General features: G+C 41.4%; 1 long non-coding RNA gene across 4 annotated transcripts in view; it reads right to left on the reverse strand.

Moving 5' to 3' along the window:
• Window positions 1-15,516, reverse strand: part of LOC131383216 (uncharacterized) — a 273,602-nt gene that overhangs the window by 167,778 nt on the left and 90,308 nt on the right. Inside the window, exon 2 of one of the 4 annotated variants that reach the window (XR_009213055.1) lies at window positions 13,021-13,182. The exons of the other annotated variants lie outside the window; for them this stretch is intronic. This is a non-coding gene — a long non-coding RNA (uncharacterized LOC131383216). The remainder of the gene's footprint in view (window positions 1-13,020; window positions 13,183-15,516) is intronic. 4 annotated transcript variants of the gene reach the window in all.

The raw sequence follows: 15,516 nt of genomic DNA on the forward strand, positions 1-15,516 counted from the left end.
GCCTCAACCTCCTAAGTAGCTCGGACTACAGGTGTGCACCACCACACCTGGCTCCCAAACTGGCATTTCTTAGCAACTCAATATGCATACTAAAACCTCCCATTAGCTCCCATTATAGACCCCACATGGGTAAATTCAACATAAGCCAGAGGAATACAGAATTAGGAAGCTGAATCTGCCAGGGATGCCTAGATGAAAGCATTTATTGATTCAATAGGTATTTTCTGAGTGTCTGCTATCAGCCAGACACTGTTTTAGGCACTGGAAGCTTATCAGCAAACAAGCTAGAGACTATCCTTAATACCTTTATATCCTTATAGAGCAAGTCAGGCAAAAAAACAAAATAATCTCAAATAAGGAAAAGGAAGTAGAGAACTATATATAGGTGGTGATACAATGAGGTGAGGCCTTTTGAAAAGATAGTTGTGGCCGGACGTGGCAGCTCACACCTGTAATCCCAGCACTTTGGGAGGCCAAGGCAGGTGGATCACCTGAGGTCAGGAGTTAGAGACCAGCTGGCCAACATGGTGAAACCCTGTCTCTACTAAAAATACAAAAATTAGCCAGGCGTGGTGGCAGGTACCTGTAATCCCAGCTACTTGGGAGGCTGAGGCAGGAGAATCACTTGAAGCCAGGAGGCCGAGGTTGCAGTGAGCCGAAATCACACCACTGCACTCCAGCCTGAGCAACAGAGTGAGACTGTTTCAAAAAAAAAAAAAAAAAAGTGTGTATATCTATATATAGATATACACACACACTTGTATATGCATGCAGATGCATGTGTGAGTAATGTGTATGTGCAAATACATAACACATGATACAGATGAATGGAACATTTTGTGAGCTGAATATACCTGTGTGCTTTTACCTTCCCTCTTTCAACCTAGGAGCATTCACACGGCAATAGAAACTTATGTCTTGCTATATTCCATTCTCACAACTTAGTACGTATAAGAACTACCTTTACAGCATTTAAAAAATATAGCTCCCCAGGCCCCCTCCCTAGAAATTCTAATTCAGTAAATCTGGAGTAGGGCCCAGGAATCTGCAATTTAACCAGGGCTCCTAGTAATTTAGAAGCAGCTGCTCTCTAATAAATTAAGAAACAATGTTTTAACTTTCCTCAGATTTTGGATTATTCACTTTTTTGCCCCCCACCCAATAAGTACTGTCTGACTGTGTCTAATTTACATTCCCAATCTATACTATGTAGTCCTTTTTCCTAAAGATGGTCAAGTGAATGTGGACCAGGTGATAAGAAAAAATAGAAATGGATGCCCAGAGTGGGAAATAAAAACTTCATGACAATATGTGAAATTCCTCAGCTGCTTATTCAAGTAAGAAACTGTTAACTTGCCTGCTGCCAAGAGGACCATAACCCAGGGTTACAGGACTTCAAATATGTCATTGCTAAAAGCATTTTTTTTTTTGAGACAGAGTCTTGCTCTGTCACCCAGGATGGAGTGCAGCAGCACGATCTTGGCTCACTGCAACCTCTGCCTCCCGGGTTCAAGCGATCCTCCTGCCTCAGCCTCCTGAATAGCTGGGATTACAGATGCACACCACAACACCCGGCTGACCTTTTGTATTTTTAGTAGAGACAGGGTTTCACTATGTTGGCTAGACTGGTATCAAACTCCTGACCTCGTGATCTGCCCACCTCAGACTCCCAAAATGCTGGGATTACAGGCATGAGCCACTGTGCCCAGCCTAAAACATTCTTTATAGTGTTTCTCAGCACTGGCCTCACATTGAAATACATATATATATATGTAAATACCTATATATATGTAAATACCTATATATGTAAATACCTATATATGTAAATACATATATATGTAAATACGTATTTACATATATATGTAAAACATTCCTATATGACGGTGGAGTAACATAAAGATGGAAATTCCCTGAATTAAAAGATCAAGCTAGAAATTTTAAAAGCAACACAGAACACCTGCTTGAATGAGGTAATTAGCACCAGCTACATGCAAGCATACAGCTACTGAGGCAACTCAGGCCTTAGGGCTCAAATTCCCTCTTGGCAATCAGTTATTTCGTTGGGCAGCAGTCAAGGCTCAGGTGCCCTGCAAAAAGCCTATGATAATAAAATCCACTTAGTTGGTAGTATGATAATTTCATTAACTTAACAACCACCATAAAACATAATTTACTTTTAAAAGTAAATATGCCAATGTGATGTGATTATCCTGCAGAGACCAATTCTTGTTATTTGGTTTTAAAATGTCACTTTATTTTGTTCAAAGGAGAAAAAAATGTCACATTATAATTCATTATATTACTACAATAAGACATGGTCCATACAATTAGCCATATTCATCAGGGATTGTGCAGAAATACAGGAAACAAATTTTGGAGGCTGATGAACTTTAATTTGGATCCCATCTCCATGATGTTTGTAACCTGGGGGCAAGTTTCTCTTTGCTTCTCTATCTCCTCATTAGTAAAATGGCATAGTAATGCTGACTCCACAGGCTGATGTCAGAAACGACTCAGAGCAGGAGTCAGATCTTTTTTCCATAAACAGCCAGGCAGTAGATATTTCAGGCTTTGTGGGCCAGTCTCCACTGCAACTACACAACCCTGCCATGGTAGCACAAAATCAGCAAAGGACAATGCACAAACACATGAACATGGCCATGTGCCACTGGAAGATTCACTTACTGAAATGGGACACAGACATTGTTTTCTGCCCCCTGACCTACAGAATATATATTAAGCACTTAACATAATCTGGCCAACTGTAAACTCAGTAAATGGGAACTACCACTGCTATTGTGCCCCATAAAAATGCTAATAGTGGCGACAGTGATCACACCACCATTGTTGTTACCGCCATCATCGTCAAAGCTGGGAACCAGGGATGTGAAATCCTGTTGTACTTCTGACCTTTACTGTGATCTTTGGTCAAGTTATGATGTTGTCTAGACATTTGCCCCAGTGAATCTCATGTTGAAATGTGATTCCCCAATGTTAAAGGTGGGACCTGGTGGGAAGTATTTAGGTTATTGGGGGTGGATCCTTCATAAATAAATAGCTTGGTGCCCTCCCCATGGTAACGAGTGAGTTCTTGCTCTGTGAGTTCAGGTGACAGCTGGTTGTTTAAAGCAGCCTGGCACCTTCCACTCTCCTTTTTCCTTCCATTCTCACCATGTGACACGTCTGCTCTTCTCTAGCCTTCTGCCATGACTGTAAGCTTCCTGAGACCTCATCAAAAGCACATGCCAGCATCATGCTTCCTGGGTAGCCTGCTGAACCCTGAGCCAAGTAAACCACTTTTCTTTATAAATTATCCAGTCAGGTAATTTATAGCAATGCAGAACAAACTAATAAACTAACAGGGAAAGTTACTTTCCCTCTCTGGACATTATCTTCAAAAAGATGAAGTCACCAGAGCACCTTCAGCAATCCTTCCTGGGCCATGAACATCTTCTATAATCAAGCAATCTATTAGAGATTCGCTAAAATTTGCAGCGCTTTCAAATTAACTTACTTTCCCTCTTTCTATGAGCAATGGCAAATAATCTGTATGGTTAAGAGATATTTTTCAGATGTTAAGACTTTTTTTTTCAAGAGAATAAGCACCTGCCAAAATATTTTCAGGAACAAATTCCCTCGAGTCCTCTGAAGTTATTTGGAGTTTGACTGTAGCTGTCAAAATGGATGGACTTCAACACACCCAAGGACTTGATTTTCATCACAGGTTTTAACACGGACCTTAAAGCTGAGTAAAAACAAAGGCATCTTCTCAAGAAGATTAGGTGAGGTATATTCAAAGAAAATTTAAAAGACACTCACCCACTACCACTAACAAGTAAAAGATGGAGTTAAAAACTGTTGAGCTACAACAAGGAAGAGAGCTTAAATTTCTCCCAAGCACAAACACTGAGGCATTATTCCTAGGAAGTTTTTTTAACTAAAATTCTGAAAAAGAATACAATGTGTACAAGATAGTGAGTCTCAAAGTCTGCGCCTCTGACTAGCCACATCAGTATCATTTAAATAATTTTCTAGAAATGCAGAATCTCAGGTTCTCACCCCAGGGCAACTGCATCAGAATGGAGGTGAGAAGCCCAGGCATCTGTGTTGTGACAAGCCCTCCAGGACATCCTGAGGCATACTAAAGTTTGAGAAATGCTGATTTAAGTGACAAAAGTGTCCCTGAACGTGGCCCCTGTGCAATCAGGCAGAGTTTTATCACTGACAATTCTTTTCCTGTGCATCCTCCTCCTCCCTTCTTTTGGTAGTCATGGCAAAATTTCTTTTGGCTAACCATCCTTCCTCCACTACAAACGATTTAGGAGAGTTTATCCATCAAAGCTCTGCCTTCCTATGTAACCCAAGGCCTCTCTCTTCCTTTGGGAATTTGAATTTTGAGCAGAGACACAAGGGAACAAGAAGGCTGGGGTGGCTTCAACATCTGGATCCTAAATAGTGTGTCTTTAATTCTTGCTTACCAAACCTTGAGAGCTTCCAGAATCCTGCCCTTTCCAAGCTGTAGTGATGATCCAGCTTTTCTGTCCATCATATGAGCTACCCAGTACCCTTCCATAATAAAGCCTTTTTTTTTTTTTCCTGAAAACTGCCAGTGTCAGTTGCTGCTCCTTAGAACCAAAGGATACTTACCAAAGATATTTTAATTGGACGAAAGGACCAAGTACCTGAACAGTGAAGGCTGTTGCTAAGCTGTCCAATAAGACCAACCTGCACGAGGAACATCCATGCATTGACCAAAATAAACCCCACCGTGGCACAGTGGCCAGAAGCAATTCTGAGCGACATGCAGGGATGGAGGCCAAAGCAGCTGGTAGAGGGCTGAGCCCAGGAAAAGCACTGTGAGGAGGGCTCTCACAAGATCCCCCACTAGGCACTGGTGAGGGGATGGGGCTCCCCCAGTGGCATCACTAAGGTAAACTGAGATGTATCTATGTTAGATGTTTCCATGTTAGTCATTTAAGACTCATTTTAACCACCCAGTGGGTTCACTTTGCCCACTGCCTAGACAGAGCTGATTTATCAACACAGGGAAATTGCAATGGAGAAAGAGTAATTCACATAGAACCGGCTGTGCAGGAGACCGGAGTTTTATTATTACTCAAATCAGTCTCCTGAGTATTCGGGGATCAGAGTTTTTAAAGACACATTGGTGGGTAGGGGCTTGGGAAGGGGAGAGTACTGATTGGTCAGGCTGGAGATGGAATCATAGAGTGGGTCCAAGTGAGTTTTTCTTGCTATCTTCTGTTTCTGGGTGGGATGGCGTAACTGATTGAGCCAGATTACTGGTCTGGGTGGTGTCAGCTGATCCACTGAGTGCAGGGTCTGCAAAATATCTCAAGCACTGATCTTAGGTTTTACAATAGTAATGTTATCCCCAGGAGCAATTTGGGAAGGTTCAGACACTTGGAGCCAGAGGCTCCATGACCCCTAAACTGTAATTTCTAATCTTGTAGTTAATTTGTTAGTCCTGCAAAGGCAGACACGTCCCCAGGCAAGATGGGGGTCTTTTCAGGAAAGGACTGTTACCAATTTTCTTTCAGAGTCAAACTATAAATGGATTTCCTTCCCAAAGTTAGTTCAGCCTATATCCAGTAATAAACGAGGACAGTTTAAAGTTAGAAGCAAAATGGAGTTGGTTAGGTCTGATTTCTTTCACTGTCATAACTTCCTCAGTTATAATTTTGCAAAGGTGGTTTCAATATTATATGGCCTGTTGCTGGATACCCAGTCCAAACTGAATGAAATGATGAAGGATGTTATTTGTTCACATAACCAAAACCATGAAGCCCAGAGGCTGGGCAGGATTCAGGTTGATCTGAGGTTTCTGATGGTTTTGGAATCATGGCTCAATCTCCCTAACATTCTTTTGGTGCTTTCCTCCCCGCTTCTCAGTCTGGGCTCTCTCAGCAGCTCCTGGGGCTAAACCCTTTGATATGCACATACATGGGAAGAGAGAATGTTTCTCTAATCTCCTCAAACAGAACTTCACCCTTAAGGGTCAAGAGCTGACTCTATTGAGATAATCATGTGGTTTTTGTCTTTGGTTCTGTTTATATGCTGGATTAGGTTTATTGATTTGCGTATGTTGAACCAGCCTTGCATCCCAGGGATGAAGCCCACTCGATCATGGTGGATAAGCTTTTTGATGTGCTGCTGGATTTGGTTTGACAGTATTTTATTGAGGATTTTTGCATCGATGTTCATCAGGGATATTGGCCTAAAATTTTCTTTTTTTGTTGTGTCTCTGTCAGGCTTTGGTATCAGAATGATGCTGGCCTCATAAAATGAGTTAGGGAGGATTCTCTGTTTTTCTATTGATTGGAATAGTTTCAGAAGAAGTGGGACCAGCTCCTCCTTGTACCTCTGGTAGAATTCAGCTGTGAATCCGTCTGGTCCCAGACTGTTTTTGGTTGGTAAGCTATTAATTATTGCCTCAATTTCAGAGCCTGCTATTGGTCTATTCAGAGATTCAACTTCTTTCTGCTTTATTCTTGGGAGGGCGTATGTGTTGAGGAATTTACCCATTTCTTCTAGATTTTCTAGTTTATTTGCATAGAGGTGTTTATAATATTCTCTGATGGTAGATTGTATTTCAGTGGGATTGGTGGTGATATCCCCTTTATCATTTTTTATTGCATCTATTTGATTCTTCTGTCTTCTTTATTAGTCTCGAAGGCCTTTGACAAAATTCAACAACCCTTCATGCTAAAAACTCTCAATAAATTAGGTATTGATGGGATGTATCTCAAAATAGTAAGAGCTATCTATGACAAACCCACAGCCAATATCATACTGAATGGGCAAAAACTGGAAGCATTCCCTTTGAAAACTGGCACAAGACAGGGATGCCCTCTCTCACCACTCCTATTCAACATAGGGTTGGAAGTTCTGGCCAGGGCAATCAGGCAGGAGAAAGAAATAAAGGGTATTCAATTAGGAAAAGAGGAAGTCAAATTGTCCCTGTTTGCAGATGACATGATTGTATATCTAGAAAACCCCATTGTCTCAGCCCAAAATCTCCTTAAGCTGATAAGCAATTTCAGCAAAGTCTCAGGATACAAAATCAATGTGCAAAAATCACAAGCATTCTTATACATCAATAACAGACAAACAGAGAACCAAATCATGAGTGAACTCCCATTCACAATTGCTTCAAAGAGAATAAAATACCTAGGAATCCAACTTACAAGGGATGTGAAGGATCTCTTCAAGGAGAACTACAAACCACTGCTCAATGAAATAAAAGAGGTAACAAATGGAAGAACATTCCATGCTCATGGGTAGGAAGAATCAATATCATGAAAATGGCCATACTGCCCAAGGTAATTTATAGATTCAGTGCCATCCCCATCGAGCTACCAATGACTTTCTTCACAGAATTGGAAAAAACTACTTTAAAGTTCATATGGAACTGAAAAAGAGCCCACATTGCCAAGTCAATCCTAAGCCAAAAGAACAAAGCTGGAGGCATCGTGCTACCTGACTTCAAACTATACTACAAGGCTACAGTAACCAAAAGAGTATGGTACTGGTACCAAAACAGAGATATAGACCAATGGAACAGAACAGAGCCCTCAGAAATAATGCCATATATCTACAACTATCTGATATTTGACAAACCTGACAAAAACAAGCAATGGGGAAAGGATTCCCTATTTAATAAATGGTGCTGGGAAAACTGGCTAGCCATAGGTAGAAAGCTGAAACTGGATCACTTCCTTACACCTTACACAAAAATTAATTCAAGATGGACTAAAGACTTACATGTTAGACCTAAAACCATAAAAACCCTAGAAGAAAACCTAGGCAATACCATTCAGGACATAGGCATGGGCAAGGACTTCATGTCTAAAACACCAAAAGCAATGGCAATAAAAGACAAAATTGACAAATGGGATCTAATTAAACTAAAGAGCTTCTGCACAGCAAAAGAAACTACCACCAGAGTGAACAGGCAACCTACAGAATGGGAGAAAATTTTTGCAATCTACTCATCTGAAAAAGGGCTAATATCCAGAATCTACAATGAACTCAAACAAATTTACAAGAAAATAACAAACAATACCATCAACAAGTGGGCAAAGGATATGAACAGACACTTCTCAAAAGAAGACATTTATGCAGCCAAAAAACACATGAAAAAATGCTCATCATCACTGGTCATCAGAGAAATGCAAATCAAAACCACAATGAGATACCATCTCATACCAGTTAGAATGGTGATCATTAAACAGTCAGGAAACAACAGGTGCTGGAGAGGATGTGGAGAAAAAGGAACGCTTTTACACTGTTGGTAGGACTGTAAACTACTTCAACCATTGTGGAAGTCAGTGTGGTGATTCCTCAGGGATCTAGAACTAGAAATACCATTTGACCCAGCCATCTCATTACTGGGTATATACCCAAAGGATTATAAATCATGCTGCTATAAAGACACATGCACACATATGTTTACTGCAGCACTATTCACAATAGCAAAGACTTGGAACCAACCCAAATGTCCACCAGTGATAGACTGGATTAAGAAAATGTGGCACATATACACCATGGAATAATATGCAGCCATAAAAAATGATGAGTCCATGTCCTTTGTAGGGACATGGATGAAGCTGGAAATCATCATTCTCAGCAAACTATCCCAAGGACAAAAAAACAAACACCACATGTTCTCACTCATAGGTGGGAATTGAACAATGAGAACACATGGACACAGGAAAGGGAACATCACACACAGGGGCCTGTTGTGGGGTGGGGGGAGGGGGAGGGATGGTCTTAGGACATGTACCTAATGTTAAATGACGAGTTAATGGGTGCAGCACACCAACATGGCACATGTATACATATGTAACAAAACTGCAGGTGTGCACATGTACCCTAAAACTTAAAGTATAATAATAAAAAAAGAGCTGACTCTAAATTAGTAATAATGGAAAGGTCACAGGATCAATCCCACCCAAGTAGGGAAAACACGAGTGAAGGCTGAGGGACAACCACTTGTTCCATGCACACAGGTTGAGAGACTTAGTCTGCATAAAATTTTAAATAAGATTGTATACAGGAAGGTTGTTCAACCCATGGCCCGCAGGCCATATGCAGCCTGGGACAGCTTTGAATGTGGCCTAACACAAATTTGTAAACTTTCTTAAAACATTGTGAGATTTGACGATTTTTTTTTTTTAGCTCATCAGCTATTGTTAATGTATTTTATGTATGGCCGAAGACAATTCTTCTTTCAGCGTGGCCCAGGAAAACCAAAAGATTGGACAACCCTAGCATAGGCAAATAATCTGGTGGGCAGGAATGAACAGATGAATATAGTATTGGGGTAACTGATGGTGGAAGACTCTCTAAGCCACATACTGGAGTGGACACCAGTGAACTAGAGGAGAGGCTAGCAAACATTTTCCACAAAGGGCCAGATAGTAAATGTTTTAGGTTTTGTGGCTAATATGGTCTCTGTCACATCTCTTCAACTTCTGTTATAGCGCAAAAGTAGCCACACACAATATGTAAATGAGCAGGCACAGCTGTGTTCCAATAACAATTTACCAAAAACACAGGGTGAGCTGGATTTGGCATATCAGCAGTCCTCTGTCAACCGCTGAACTTGAACACCAAAACTTGTGATTTGCAGTAATGAGTAAGGGTGGGTAGCAGAAGCAGCATAAGCCAGCCCCCTCCCCTGCCACTTCTAATTGGCATCCGGAGTTCTTCGGCCTTTGCTCTAATGTATTCATGGAAGACCTCCACTGCAAATGATCACCTCTGATTTTGTTTGCCTCAGCATCTGCCATCCTGCAACTGCCTAGAAGTCTGCTAGCAAAGCCTCATCTTTGTTAATCTTGGTGAATCGAGCCTCCTCTAGTTCATGTTGTGCTACACCAACACTGAATACAAGGAGCAAACACCATGTTCAACCTGGGTGCTTCTTGTGCTTGGCCATTGCCCTGAGGACACCCTTTAGCCACCACCCCATGCCTCCTCTCTCTAGCTGTCATCCTGAATGGGCACTTTCATGTCTCTCCCCCACCATCACGTCCAACTAACACATCACAAACCAAACTCTTCTATTGTCCTACGAAACCTACTGCCATCCTACTTCCTGTTTTTCTGTGCTCTTGCCATGGTTCTATGTCCTTTTGGCTCTTGGCCTCCTTCCTATGGCTCTCCACTTTCAATCAGCCATCTGGTCCTGTTGACTTTTCCCTTATAATTCCACCTGTAATTACCCCCTTCCTTCCAGTCTCACTGCTATCCCTCTAATTCTGGCCTGTAATGACTCCACACCTTGCTATTATAATTATCCTCCTTGCAGTTCTCATCACTTTCAGTTTCCCTCTTCTAATTATCCTCTTTCCATTCCTCTGGGCACCATACCTCTTAACAAGCCACACTAATAGAGTATTTTCACCATGCTGTGTCCTCTTCTTGTTGATTTTAGGGAAAGCTATAGTATCAAGATTTCCTAGTCACATTCTAAGTCCCCTAAAACACTTGTCTTGGCCTCTGGCTGTAAAGTTCAGGCCTCAGTGGCGCATCCTTGTCCCTTTCCTTTGATTCTGGACTTTGCAAGTCACAGACTCAAATGAGTTTTTCTGATTCTCTTTCTCATTGATTAATTAAGCTTCACTTTTAACTTCAGAATCGTTCTCCTTTAACTTCCAGTCTCCCCTGGAGTGTCAGAACACATGGGTCTCAAAAACTCTTCTTCTGCAGTCTTATGCCAGTCAATTACTAGATCATGTCAGTCATAAAATTTAAAAACCACATATCTATCCCTACTCTCATTTTGCTTTTGCAAGACATCATCACTCCCTGGATTACCTCAATGGCCTCCTAGTTCCTTCCTTGTTCTTGCTCTATATTCCATTTTCTCATTATACCCAGAGTGATGTTCAAACGAAAATGTGATCAAGACACATCCCTGGTTAAACCTTACTGTGGCTTTCCATTACTCTTCACAATGGCTCTCAACTCTGGATCAATATTAGAATGACCTGGGATATTAAAAAATATGACACCCCATCTCCACTCCACTCTAACTCCCAAATCTCCAGGAAGAAGATCTGCCCACAGGATTCCTTTTTAAGCTCTTATTCAGATTTTTCCAGTTGTATTTGTCCTAACGTGTACATGTGCATGTATGTTTCATGCTCTAGAATGTTTTCATCTGAGTAGGTTTGTGTACCCATCACCACAGTTAAGATTCTGATCAGCTCCAACACCTCAATAATCCTGTTGCCTTTTTAGCTGAGTCATTGTCAGGGGTTAGCAACTGGAGGTGTGGGCACTTGCATTGGAGGAAGTCAGTCCTTTGCATTTCTAACAAGTATTCCAGTAGATTCTGCCACTCACCAAAGGTAGAGAGCAACTCACCTAGCATTTCTCATTTACCTTCCAATACTGTTTACTAAGATTTAAGTCACTTTCAGACTCTGATTTATTTTCCTATTGCAATCCCACAGCAGTCTCACTTTTTAAAAACACTCTGTATACCTATAATTCTTTGCTCAGCCTCTGTCTTTCCTGAATAAGCGACTGCAAGCAGTATCCCCAATGCTTAGCACTGTGTCTGATACATAGGCACTCAATAAGTTTTTTTCCCTGTAAGTGCTAACTAGTGGCTGCTACCATGAACACATACACAAACACACACACAGTTTCAAAAACTTCACATTAGTCTAGTTTTACCAATGACGTAGTTAAGTTACCTGTTCCAAACTCAAATACCCTTCAAAGTGAAGCAAGAGGTAAATCCTGGATGTCTGAATCCAAAGCACCCAATGTCAACTACTATGCAATACTGTACTCTGGCTGTAAGCAGCCAGTGGCAATGTGCTCTTGTCAAGCCTCCCAATTCACATGCTAGTCTGATTTTGAGATTTTGTCAGCACTCTTATACTGTACCCTGAAACATTTTCTGTCTTGAAGAGTTTACATCAACTGCCTATAGTTCTTATAGCATATTCCACATGCTTCCCCCCACACACACGTGCATTTTACACACACCATATATTTACATGAATGCATGTGTACTTGTGTAAGTGTGATCTTGTGTATGTGTGTGTGTTTAACCTGGGAAATGAATATACTGAAACTATGGAGTCTGGCACACACGTTTCCGTATCACTTATCTTTTAACATATTTTATGACTCAGCTTGTAAACACTTTCCATGGCTCACCTCCTTTATACCATAAATAGTCTTCCCTGCTCTAACCATAGTCATGCACCTTCCCTTCCCTTTGTAGTTCAAGTAGCTGAAATGGTAGGGTGCTTCCTGTAGATCTTGCACTGGGCTGATTTAATAGGTTTTTTGAGATGCAAATAGCAGAGGTGGGATCTGAACAAAATAAAGTTCCACTACCTCAGTACAGCTTTCTCTGACTTGGATTTCAAACTGGATTTAAAGGGGAGGATCTGTCTCTCCTGAAACTCGGTATTTCCACAAACTCGTACCTCAGTTGAAGTTTGATGTTGTGATGACTATTTTGTTCTTTCATTGGTTTCCTCTACTACTATGGAAGCAAGAAGAACATGATAAAATGATACATGATAAAAAACCCAGTGGTTCTCAAACTTCAGTGGGCATCAGCATTACCTAGAGGGCTGATGGAAATGCAAGCTCTGGGCCTCACTCCAGGAGTGGGAGTGTCTGTTTCAGTGCGTCTGGGCTGGGGTCTGAGAATTTCCCTTTCTAACAACCTCCCAGGTGACCCTGATGCTGTTGGTCCATGTTCCACGCTTTGAGAACCACTGTTCTAATCAGGGAGCCAATTGGTTCTCCACAACTTAACTTCAAATACATTGCTTGCCAATTATCAGTCCCATATTGAGCTTCCAAAATTCTATGTGTTGTTAAAAATAAGGTTTGAGACAACTTTAAGTTAGGAAGTTTCTCATTGTGACTCAAATTTTCAGCTTCTGTTTTGGAAAAAAATAAATCTGGCAAGATTAGTCCTTCCTTCCTCATGGCACCAATGGGATGAGTTGATCAACATACCTTTTAGAGCTGTGCTTCTCCATTTTAGCTTCCCATTTGAATTTTCTGAGCAGCTTGTAAAAATTGCGATGCCTAGGGTATATCTCAGCCCAATTCCAACAGACCCTGGAGGTGGTACCTCTCCTATAAATGGCAGGTAGAGAATTCTATCTCCTAGAGTCACTGTGAGGAATAAATGATATAATAAGAGCAATAGACAGCACTTCCATTATTTACTGATCACTTACTTTGTGTCAGGTACTGGGTTAAGTGACTTAAAAACATTATATTTAATGCTCACTAGAAAACAGCATTGACTAGGCATTAATGACCACAGAAGAATTAATGCAGTTAATCTAGTGCATAGAAAACAGGAAATGTATTTGGGGTACTTAGTAAAAGGAAATAAATTTAATTAATTTAAAGCCTGACTCTACCACTGACCATTGTGCCATTGTGTCCAGAGTTTGTTGCTTCTGATGGGTTTGTGGTCTCACTGACTTCAAGAATGGAGCCGCAGACCTTCATGGTGAGTATTCCATCTCTTAAAGATGGTACAGATCCAAAGAGTGAAAAGCAGCACGATTTATTGCAAGAGCGAAGAACAAACCTTCCACAACCTAAAAGAGGACCCAAGCGGGTTGCTGCTGCTGGCTGGGGTTGCCAGCTTTTACTCCCTTATTTGTCCCCACCTACATCCTGCTGATTGGTCCATTTTACAGAGCACTGATTGGTCCATTTTACAGAGTGCTGATTGGTCCATGTTACAAACCTCTAGCTAGCCACAGAGAACTGATTGGTGCATTTTTACAGAGTGCTGATTGGCACATTTTACAAACCTCTAGCTAGCCAGAGCGCTGATTGGTGCGTTTTACAATCCTAGCTACAGAGTGCTGATTGATGCATTTTGGTCCATTTTACAGAGTGCTGATTGGTCCATTTTACAATCCTCTTTTAAGACAGAAAAGTTCTCCAAGTCTCCACCCGACCCAGAAGTCTAGCTGGCTTCACCTCTCACCATCATGGGCAAAATCCCAATCTCTCTGCACTCAGTTTCCACAAGTTGTAAAACGGGGATAGTAACATTATCTACCATCTTGGGTTAGAGGACTAAAAAAATATATGTGGGTTCCCAGTTTCAACTTTGATATGAAAAGAACTTGGAAGTCAACATTTTCGTCTTTCTAACAGAAGAAAGCTGGATATATGCAAAATTAGTGTCCTATTTTGGACCTGTTGGAAAACGGAGGTCACAGAGCAAACCACCATCCTGAAATCCAGGGAGTCAGGTGCACATAGTGGATCACAGCTAAGATCTGCTTGTCTGGAGCAGGAGTCCACGGAGACACAAACTGGTAGAAACACTCAAATGGCCATGTTGATTAATGGCTAGAGGTCTATTGTGGACTAGCATATATCACAATGATCCTGGCATTACAAAAAAAAAAATTGGGGGGCTGGGCACAGTGACTCACGCCTGTAATCCCAGCACCTTGGGACACTGAGGCAGGTGGATTACCTGAGGTCAAGAGTTTGAGATTAGGCTGGCCAACATGGTGAAACTTCATCTCTACTAAAAACACACACAGAAAATCAGCTGGGCATGCTGGTGCATGCCTGTAGTCTCAGCTACTCACGGAGACTGAAGCAGGAGAATTGCTTGAACCCAGGAGGCGGAGGTTGCAGTGAGCCAATATCGTGCCACTGCACTCCAGCCTGGGCAACACAGCAAGACTCCATTTCAAAAAAAAAAAAAAGTAAGTTGGGGAGTGTTCATTTTTTTTTTTTTTCCAAAGAGTTTGTGTAGGATTGGTATTATTTCTTCCTTGATAGAATTCACCAGTGAAACTATCTGAACCTAGACATTTTTGTGTGCAAATTTCCTTTATGTTTTTAATTGCTTCAGGGCTGCAGTCTGGGTTGGCAGAAAGAACCTACCTGGACTTTATTTCCAGGAACCCTATGAGATTCTCAAGCTAAAGATCCAAGAAAGCTCTTCTCTGAGCTCCGACAGAAGCAGGAGAAGAGTAACCATTATGAAATCCATAGGAATGGCTTTCTCTACAGCAGAAAAGATTTTGGAGGCTTTATCTCAGCTTGGAGAAAGGCATTTCTTTCATGTTAAGTATCATCTAGCCATCCTGTTTCACCAAAAAGAGTAAATAACTTAGTCAACATGGGTCAGGGCTGCAAGGAAATTCATTTAGAATACTGCAGCCAGGGAAGGGGTACAGGATGCGGGCAGAAGTGCTGGAGAGACTTCTGTTACTGTCACACCCCTGAATGTCAGGCTCACTAAAAGACTGAGATTTAATCAGAAGGCTAAAAAACATTCTACTTCCCCCCACCTTACCACTGCATCAACAGGGCTCCCATGTTACAGGTAAATAGAGCATGGTGCCGACTCTGTCTGAGGTGGTAAATGTAAGGCGGCTCAAAGTCAACAGCGAAGACAGAAGCAAAGGCATCTCAAGAGGAATGTCAAGCCTCTAGCATTTATAGTTAACAAAAAAGATT

This window comes from Hylobates moloch, unplaced genomic scaffold, assembly GCF_009828535.3.
Source record: "Hylobates moloch isolate HMO894 unplaced genomic scaffold, HMol_V3 SCAFFOLD_4, whole genome shotgun sequence".
Lineage (NCBI taxonomy): Eukaryota > Metazoa > Chordata > Mammalia > Primates > Hylobatidae > Hylobates > Hylobates moloch.